The 10,325-nt window shown below is 36.9% G+C and overlaps 1 pseudogene; it reads left to right on the top strand.

Moving 5' to 3' along the window:
* Nucleotides 1-280: 280 nt before the first annotated feature.
* LOC126728063 (uncharacterized) lies at nt 281-9,127 on the top strand (annotated as a pseudogene).
* The last annotated feature ends 1,198 nt before the right edge of the window (nt 9,128-10,325 follow it).

The following is a 10,325-nucleotide window of genomic DNA, read 5'->3' as shown; positions in this document are numbered from 1 at the left end:
ACCAATCTAACATGTGCTCCAGCATTAATGTTATGTTACTGTGTTCTTCCTCGACTGTCCTTTGCCTTGAAAAGCCACGCTAGCCCTTCCCAAAAGCAGTAGCAATGTTATCTAATTAGAGACTCAACTTTTCTTTGCTCTGCATTAACTCCTGTACTGTTCATAACACCTCTCTTTAAATCCACCAGCTAGCTACTTCCACCAACCCATGAAGCTTAGGCTCATGCGAAAGAACAAGAGAAAAAAAGAGTTTTTACTTCTTAGACAAAGAGAGATAGGTATGGAGGGGATACATCATAGGATTGTGAGTGTCAATGGCATCAAAATGCACATAGCAGAAAAAGGACAAGGCCCAGTAGTACTATTCCTCCTTGGCTTCCCTGAGCTTTGGTACTCCTGGTGCCACCAGATTCAAGCTTTGAGCTCACTTGGATACCATGCTGTAGCACCAGTTCTCTGGGGCTTCGGAGAGACTGATACACCAACTTCCATCACCAGCTACACTTGCAATCACATTGTCAATGACCTTGCTTCTCTCATTGATTCACTGGGTGTGGAGCAAGTGTTTCTTGTCGGACATGATTGGGAAGCCATCATGGGTTGGTACTTGTGCATGTTTAAGCCTGAAAGAGTGAAGGCATTTGTGTGCCTTAGTGTTCCATTCATGCCAAGGAGTCCATAGATGATGCCAATGGATAGAATGCGAGGTTTCTTTGGAGATGACTACTATATATGCAGATTTCAGGTTCTTGTTTCGTTAACATAACCAGATTTGGCTTCTTGTATGCTTAAATGATCATGTTTTAGTATAAAATCTTATTTGTTTAATCCCATTTACCTCTTTGGTACCTAGTTTCTATGAAATAGCTAAAACAGTTAGGTACGCATGCTTGTTGTTAGAACATATGTAAGTCATTTATTAGGAACATATGTCACTATTTTATATAATTGGTTTATCCTTTGACAAAACACATTTTACTTGTATTTTCGTAGATCTAGGATGTGTTTAATACTTCAAGAAATGTGTTTCAAGATCAAGTGTTGAAAACATGCAAGTCTGTCCAAGATTCAAGTTGAAGAAGTGTTGTTCATTAAAGCTCGACAACTAGCTATCTATCGAGCTTAAGAAATTGTTCCAGCCCCGCGGCTCGACAGCTACTCAACAGCATCTCGACAGACAAGTATCTGTCGAACTTTATGAAAAACAGAATTCCAGTTCTGTTTTGACTCTAATCCATAATTATGTGTTTGGGTTTTCTTTTGTCACAACCCTAGACATATAAAAGGATTATTTTATACAAGTTACACAAGTGTTGGGCAAAGTTTGTTCAAGCAATTTCTAACCGAAGACAAATTTTTGCCCTTGTTCATCTCTTCTGAAGAAGTTGATGTGTTAGTGCACTGTAGGGTTTTGTGACCAAGCATCTTCTTGATCTTCATCATGTGGATGAACTAAAGAACTTTGCAGCCAACAACCTTCTCTAGTTGGTAATTGAAGTCGCGTACTGGGGTCCGTGCAATTGGTTAATCACGTACTTGGGAGCCGTGCATCAAAAGGGGAAATTGTCACTACAAAACAAGTCCAATTGGATATTGGGGTAAAGGTTCAACTGTGGGTTGGTATACGGTACTGGGATTCCTTTACTTGTAACCGCTTGTTGTGATAATAGTGGAATTTCAGGTGTAGGGTTTTTGCCTTGTAGGTTTTCCCCATTCGTGAACAAATCACCATATCATTTATTTTCTGCTGCATATTTAGTTATTTGGTGATTTTTTTGTGCTACCACGCGCTTTGCATGTTAATTTGATTAATTAATAAACTTGGCTAATTAATCAATTAATTTATCACAAGGGGTCAATTCGTTTTTGGCCTATCAAGTGATATTAGAGCAGGCACACTCTGATTAGGTTTTAATCTTTGTTGTGTTAATCCATTGACCCCTATTTGTCATGGATAGAGGACAGCCTTTAATCATATCTCCTTTATTCGATGACATTAACTATGCATACTGGAAAGTACGCAGGAGAGCATTCTTGCAGTCTTTAGATGAAAAAGTGTGGCAAGCTGTGGAATTAGGCTGGGCTAAGCCTACAGAAGCGCTGACCGATTGGGACGATGCCAAGATCAAGGCGGAAAATTTCAACAGCAAGGCGTTGAATGCCTTATTCAATGCAGTCACCAATAAGGAGTTCAAGAAGATATCCTCCACTAAAACTACTAAGGAAGCATGGACCATCCTCCAAACAACCTATGAGGGAACAAAGGTTGTCAAGGATTCAAAGTTTCAGAGGCTCACACAATACTTGGTGTCAAATGGTTTCACAAAAGGAAAAGCTGATCAGACTCTCTTCATCAAAAAGGAAGATGGCGAGTTGATAGTTGTTCAAGTTTATGTTGATGATATTATCTTTGGGTCGACTAAGGATGAACTTGCTCATGGCTTCTCAAAACTCATGCAAACCAAGTTCGAGATGAGCATGATTGGAAAGCTGACTCACTTCCTTGGATTGTAGATTCGTCAACAAGATTCAGGTATACTTCTATCTCAATCTAAATATGCTAAGAATCTTGTGAAAAAGTTTGGTTTGGAATTTGCTAGTTCTGTTAAAACCCCTATGAGCTCAAATGTTAAACTCACTGTGGACTTGTTAGGCAAAAGTGTAGATTCTTCCCTATATAGAAGCACGATAGATAGTCTTCTTTACCTTATTGTTAGTAGACCTGACATTAGTTATAGTGTTGGAGTGTGTGCTAGATATCAGGCTAATTCCAAATAATCTCATATGACTGCTTTAAAAAGAATTATAAAGTATGTCAAACCCACTGCTGAGTTTGGTGTGTGGTACAGCAAGTACACAAATGATGTCTTAGTTGGATATTCTAATGCCAATTGGGTTGGGAATGCTGATGATAGAAAGAGTACATCGGGGGGGTTGTTTTTATGTGGGTAACAATCTTGTCTCTTGGATGAGCAAAAAGTAGAGTTCCATCTTGTTATCCACTGCAGAAGCTAAGTACATCGCTGCTAGTAGCTGTTGCACCCAACTCCTATGGATGCAAAAACTCCTCCATGATTATGGTATTTATCAAGAGCATCTCACCATCTATTGTGACAATACCAATGCCATCAACATCTCTAAGAATCCGGTTCAACATTCTCAAACCAAACACGTAGAGATTCGACATCACTTCATTAGGGAGCTTGTCGAAGATGATATTCTCACTCTTGAGTTTATTCACACTGATGATCAGAAGGTTAACTTGTTCACCAAACCTCTTGACAGCAAACGTTTTGAATTCCTTCATCAAAACATTGGTGTTATCTCCATGGATTGATCTCTTTCTCTCCTCCTTCTTCCTCATGCATTTACATCCAGTTTTTATGCTTTGCTTTGCTTAACATGTTTTTGTTTGGCTATTTTTCAGTTTTGCTTTGTTTTGTTTTTCTTATAATTTTTTTTTTTTTTGAAAAATCAAAATCAGAAAAATACAAAAACAGTGTGTATTTATGTACATTGGTACTTGTGTACCTTGGATGGCCATTGAAACAAATTTTTCTAAACTTTGTATTTGTAGCTTAGATGAGCATCTCTATGCACAACTAAGCAAGTGAGTTTTGTGGCTCTTGTTTGTGATGAGTAAAATTAAGTAATCTCTTGTACTTAACACTCGTATCACTCTTTTTGATGGGAAGGATTAGAAAATCCTAAGAGAAAGTTATAAATAACCATCTCACCACTATAGCCCGCCAATCATGAAATGAAATCTGTATGCTTCGGCATAGCAAAAATGCAGTGTCAATGACATTTGTGTGCTTCTGCATAGCAAAATTGGAATGTCAAATGCTTACCATCATTGGGTATTTCTTTTATCTCTCTTAAATGCCCATGCATGATTTGCTTAAACAAAAATATGCAAAGAAAATGAAAAGAAAAAAGATCAAAAAAACTTTAAATATGATTGCAAGTGTGTATTCTAGGAGATGTGGGAGTTATAGGATGTTCCTCGAAGGTGATAGTCCCGATCAAAAAATTATGATTGTGTGTAAGTTATATTGATTTTCTCATATCTCAAATCGTCATAACAAGTATACACTTATGCAATCTTGTGATATTTTTCACACACAACACGCAATATTCTTTGCTACTCTTGATACATGTGCAGGTACAATGTGATTTGGTCATCACAAGGTTTTACATGTGTTATTGTATGCTCACTAAACTGTCTTAACCAGTTTTTGAAATATAAAATTGGTTAGACTTGTCTAGTATATGTGTGTGTTTTTGGGATCATTGTGCTTAATATTTTTGTTGAGAGATGATTTTGAGAACTTAAAATGTTGATTGGATCTTTAGTTGAGTTGCATGCTTTATTGCATTCATATCTGTGTTTTTCCTTTCTTGAAAAATGGTTTTTAAGCTATCTCGACACCTCCTCGACACCTGGCTATCTGTCGAGCTTTTAAGCTTTGTTCTTATCACAATCTCGACAGATCATCGACAGCTAGGTGGATCGATCGAGAAAGTTCCTGGACCCTCGATAGCTTCTCGACAGCTGGTGGATCGATCGAGCTTCTGTTCTTGTGTCCTTAATTTGTTTCTCGACACCTTCTCGGCAGCTGTATCTGTCGACGTTGTGTTTTTCGACATCTTTCTCGACAAATGTCTCGACACCTCTCGATACCTCTATCTGTCAAGAATTATTGAGGATCTATATATAGGTTTTTCGCGATTCGGTTCTCACTTCCTCGATATCTCTTGATCTATCTGTGCCTATTCACCTCTCAAACACTTTCTTCTCCCTCTAAACCTTCAACTCACGTGATTTTTGGCCTTTCCTTGCTTCTAATCACTTGGTATGTGTTATTTTTCTCTCATTTTTCATGCATTTCATGCATTTAGACCTAGGTTTTGGGGTTTTTGAAAAATTTTGGGCTTTTTCAAAATTAATGAGTTGTTATTGAAATTTTTGGCATGGGTTTTTGATTAAATGAGTTTAAAATCTCATGCATTGCACCACATAAGCATTATAACATATTATCATGCATTTAGATGTGTGCAAATTGATTGTGTGTTGGTAGGATTGGATTGGGCTAAGCCCATAATGCAATTTGTTTTGCATATCACATGTTCATGCATTCCCCATGCATACGTACTCTCTTTTCAATATACTTGTTATATTTGAATTGCTTTGGGACTTTTCTAATTGTCTCTCTTTCTCTCCCTCTCTTTTTGTTTACGTTAGTCATGTCTATGGCACTTAAGCATAAATCTGCTCTGTCCTAGAACCCTCTTCATTCCGGGGCATCATCATTTTCTGATCCTACTCCTTCTCATATTCAGTTCTATGATGAGGATGCCCGAAAGGACTTCTCAGAGAACTTTTCTTGACAAGGTGTTCATTCAGAACACTGAGTCATTTTTGGCGGACTTCGCCGACACTAACCTTCCCATTGTCATTCACAGTCGAGGATGGGAGTCATTATGTGACGTCCCGGTCACTTGTCCATCCGTGTTGATCCAGGAGTTTTACTCCAACATGCATGGATTCGATTTTTCGTACCTCTCTTTTCTACTCGCATTTGAGGTACACGCATTATAGTCACAACACAGCTTGTTGCGGATGTGCTTCATGTTCTGAGGGTAGAGCATCCTGACTACCCCGGTTGTGAGCGTCTAAGGACTGTGTCCAAAGACGAGATGATTTCTGCCTTTTGTGAGCGTCCTATAGATTGGGGTAATCATCAGTTTACACCATGTAAGGCCTTTGCTAAAGATCCTAGATTCATAAACATGGTGATGACTTTTGTTTTGCACCCACTCTTTCACTATAACTCTATCACAGAGCCTCGTGCTCGATTTTTGCTGGCTTTGTTAGAGTACCTCACTATAGATTTTCCTTCACATTTTATTCTTTCTATCTTAGATGTGTATAGGGATACGGCTACCTGTGATAAGCTCACTTTCCCTTCGGCTACCACACGGATTCTATGCCATTTTTCTATTCCCTTTCCCTCTTCTGACCATTTTTCTGTCGTGTGTGCCATAGACTATGCTACCGTTAAACATAGCGAGGCGCAATTGAGGTCACGATAGTTGAATTCAGCAACTCCTCCCTCCCGTTCAACTCCATCTCGTTCTGCTCCATCCCCATCTTCTCCTTCCTCTTCTACAAGTGATATGACTCTAGGAGACATCATGGCACAGCTGCAACGCATGGAGGCTCGCCTTGATACACTCTCTACAGAGTTGTATTAGGTGAATGTTCGTGTTGGCCGTATTGCACGACTACAGACGACCATAGGTGGTTATGCTCTTGAGGCTTCTCCTCCACCACCTCCTCTAGTGGCATCTCATTCTGAGGATGAGGATGATGATGATGGTGATGACGATGATGCTTCGGATGATGATGATGGAGATGCTAGCTCTACCGATGAGATGTCTACTTGACACTCTTATCCTTTGTCACTTGTGACAAAAAGAGAAAGTAGTTTTGGATATGAAAGTAGTCATTCTTAGGGGGAGATTTAGTATAGGACATTTTAGTTAGGGGAGTGTTGATATCTTGAGGGATGTAGTGAGGATTACTTGTATCTTTTTCTTTTCTCTATTCTAGATACATTTATTCTTGTACATGGGTCTTGTGACCACTTTTGACATACATTGTACTTATCTTCTTTATATATGTTGATATATATTTCTTTCACCTACCTTTACAGGTGTTGTTTCTTTTCTATCTTTATACACATGTTTATTATTCTTGTATGCAATCTATTATTTATGTTTCACATAAAGATGTCTTGATGAGATTTGTTTAAAGTGTTTCAGAAATGCAGGTTGCCAAAGTCTACTTGCCATAAACTCTCTTCTTACAAAGTTTTTCAAGAGTTTGTGTTAGGATAGATTTTATTGTATTCAACAAGTGAATATGAGTTGAATGATTTATGATTTCTCTCTTATATTCATTTGTTTGTTGTGGTTTTGTCATTGATTGCCAGAGGGGGAGATTGTTAGGACATATGTGAGTAACTTGTTAGGAACATATGTCACTATTTTATGTAATTGGCTTATCCTTTGACAAAACACACTTTACTTGTATTTGGGTAAGTCTAGGATATGTTTAATACTTCAATAAACTGTGTTTCAAGATCAAGTGTTGAAGACATGCAAGTCTATCCAAGATTCAAGCTGAAGAAGTGCTGTTCATTAAAGCTCGATAGCTAGCTATCCATCGAGCTTAAGAAGTTGTTCTAGCCCCGTGGCTCAATAACTACTCAATAGCATCTCGACAGACAGGTATCTGTCGAGCTTTATAAAAAATAGAATTCTAATTCTATTTTGACTCTAATCCGTGATTATGTATTTAGGCTTTCTTTTCTCACAACCCTAGACATATAAAAGGATTATTTTAAGGGTTGTCATAGTATACACAAGTTACATAAGTGTTGAGCAAAGTTTGTTCAAGCAATTTGTAACCGGAGACAAAATTTTTCCCTTGTTCATCTCTTCTAAAGAAGTTGTTGTATTTGTGCACCGTAGGGTTTTGTGACCAAGCATCTTCTTGATCTTCATCATATGGATGAACTGAAGAACTTTGCAGCCAACAACCTTCTCTAGTTGGTGATTGAAGTCGTGTACTGGGATCCGCACAATTGGTTAGTCACGTACTTGGGAGCCATGCCTCAAAAGGGGAAATTATCACTACAGAACAAGTTCAATTGGATATTGGGGTAAGGATTCAACTATAGGTTGGTATAAGATACTGGGATTTCTTTACTTGTAACTGCTTGTTATGATAATAATGGAATTTCAAGAGTGGTGACCTGAAAATCACCCAGTGGGGTTTTTGCCATGTAGGTTTTCCCCATTCGTAAACAAATCACCATGTCATTTATTTTCCGTTGCATATTTAGTTATTTGGTAATTTGTTTGTGCTATCATGCGCTGTGCATGTTAATTTGATTAATTAATAAACTTGGCTATTAATCAATTAATTTATCACAAGGGGTCAATCCATTTTTGGCCTATCACTTGTTTGATTTGAGCAAAGGCTCTCTAGGTCACATTATTTGCCTTTTTATGATTCTTGCTTAAGATTTTTAGGCTTAGACTTTCGTGCATGTTACATTCCAAGTTATAAGAGGCTAATCTTGGACTCTGAAAATTGAAAACTAAAACTTGGTAACTAATATCTTATATCGACACCCAATTTTACTTTGATATTTCCATATGTGTTGCAGGCACCAGGAGAAATTGAAGCTGAGATTGCTAAAATAGGTATAGCAAATGTAGTCAAGACCATTTTCTCAATTCGAAAACCAAGTCCACCTTGCTTCCCTAAAGGAAATGCATTTAGAATCCGTACCAATGCTTCAATTTCCTTTCCCTCTTGGCTTTCAAAAGAAGAGCTTACTTATTAGGTCACAAAATTTGACCAGAAAGGCTTCACTGGAGGATTGAACTACTACCGAGCAATTGACCAGTATGTTACAAACTTCAATGAAAATGTTTCAGAATCTAAATGTCAAAACATTTCTTATGCTTAAGACTTGATATGTAACAAATTCTAGGTGTCCATTTCACGTTAAAGGTTTTAATTCTTAAATCTAACTGTGCATAGAGTCATGTTTTTTTAAATGACTATATCTTAGATTTGTAATATTTAATATGAAACATGAGATTGATTCATTTCAAATGGAGATATCCTCTTCCAAGACGCTCACCCGGCACGTTTTTAATCAACAAAAGAACCAAAATCTTGGGTTCACATAAAATATAAGCATGAAACTTAAATCTTGGCCTTCCTTAACATTAAATGTCCCAGTACTTTGGTATTCATAAAACAAATGTTTGAGAATTAGTTTCTGATTATTGCAGAAACTGGGAGGTCATAGAAAAATGGACCAGAGTGCAAGTGAAGGTACCTATGAAGTTCATAGTGGGGGATTTGGACATGGTGTACACCACCCTGGGGACAAAGGAATACATACACAATGGTGATTTCAAGAAAGATGTGCCATTTTTGGAGGAAGCTATTGTGATGGAAGGGGTGGGTCACTTCATCAACCAAGAAAGAGCAGAGGAAATCGGTTCTCACATCTATGACTTCATTAAGGAGTTCAAATAAATTCTATTAGTAATTTGTGCACTGTTTCTATGGGTTCATTCAATCTATCACCTCTAATGGCACTAAGCTTGGTGGTTGAATAGACCTTGTCATATGATCTACAAGGCTGCTTTATTAAGTATGAATTTCTACTTGAATATCTATTTCTTTACAGTTATTTCATTATTATTGAGAAGCACATATTGGTACATGGATTCTCCAAATCCCAATTATTCATGGATGGTTAAAATTTGAATTTAAATTGTTGTTTTAAGATTCACTGAGTGTGTGTGTGTGTGTAAATTACTAGTAAAAAGAATTATATAGTTATTTTTGTAGAAGTGGAAGTTTTTTTTTTTTTTTTTTTTGAGAATACTAAATATTTTTAACACACACACACGGGGAGAGGGGAGAAGGTTTTAAAGAAACTTACAGTGGTGTATATCCAAAAAGGCCTAACTCTTAAATATACAGCACAGGCATTAAACCTCTTTAACTCACACTCATTTTCCAATGTGTGAAAGAAGCCAAAAGACTTTCATAAATTAAAAATTAAAATAACATAACCAAAAGGCTATGCAAGAATCAAAGAATGGCAAAATAGAGATTTCTTGCTTTTCATGTCCCAATTATTGTTCGACTTAAGTGCAAAAGCCTAAGTAAATATGATGGGGGTCTAAATGCATTAAACACCAATTAAGCTGTATTAATATTTTAGACTCCATAGAATAGGTTTGGCTTATCTCAAATACTTTATTAAAAAAATCTCTGTTTGTTTTAATAAAAAACTGTCACATCACCCATTAACTTAATAAAATGTGAAAATTAAAACCCACTATCACTTGTTATTGTATATTTAGAACAAAAGAATATGTCGAATTAAAAAAAAAAAATACTAGAGATAATCCAAACCCCCCATGGAATTAGAAATTTGTGGAAATTTTGCGCTCACAATGTGCATTGCACTCATTTTGTATGTGACACACTTATTTGGGACAAGATTCTATAACCTAAATGAGTTAGAGTGCCATCAGCCTCATTAATCTTCTAAAATACTTCAAGTTCTTCATCTTATACCACATTGCACTGTTCTCACATTGCAATATTTTTTGGAACGAATTTTAAGAAGAGGCAAAAATGGTGTGCGATACTACTAATTCATCTCACATTAATTTTTACCATCTTATTTTTAAACTTTAACTTTTTAACTCTTTAACAC

Source organism: Quercus robur, chromosome 5 (genome assembly GCF_932294415.1).
Source record: "Quercus robur chromosome 5, dhQueRobu3.1, whole genome shotgun sequence".
Taxonomy (NCBI): domain Eukaryota; kingdom Viridiplantae; phylum Streptophyta; class Magnoliopsida; order Fagales; family Fagaceae; genus Quercus; species Quercus robur.
Note: the sequence above shows the minus strand (reverse complement) of the source record. Positions and strands in the feature narration are given on the sequence as shown.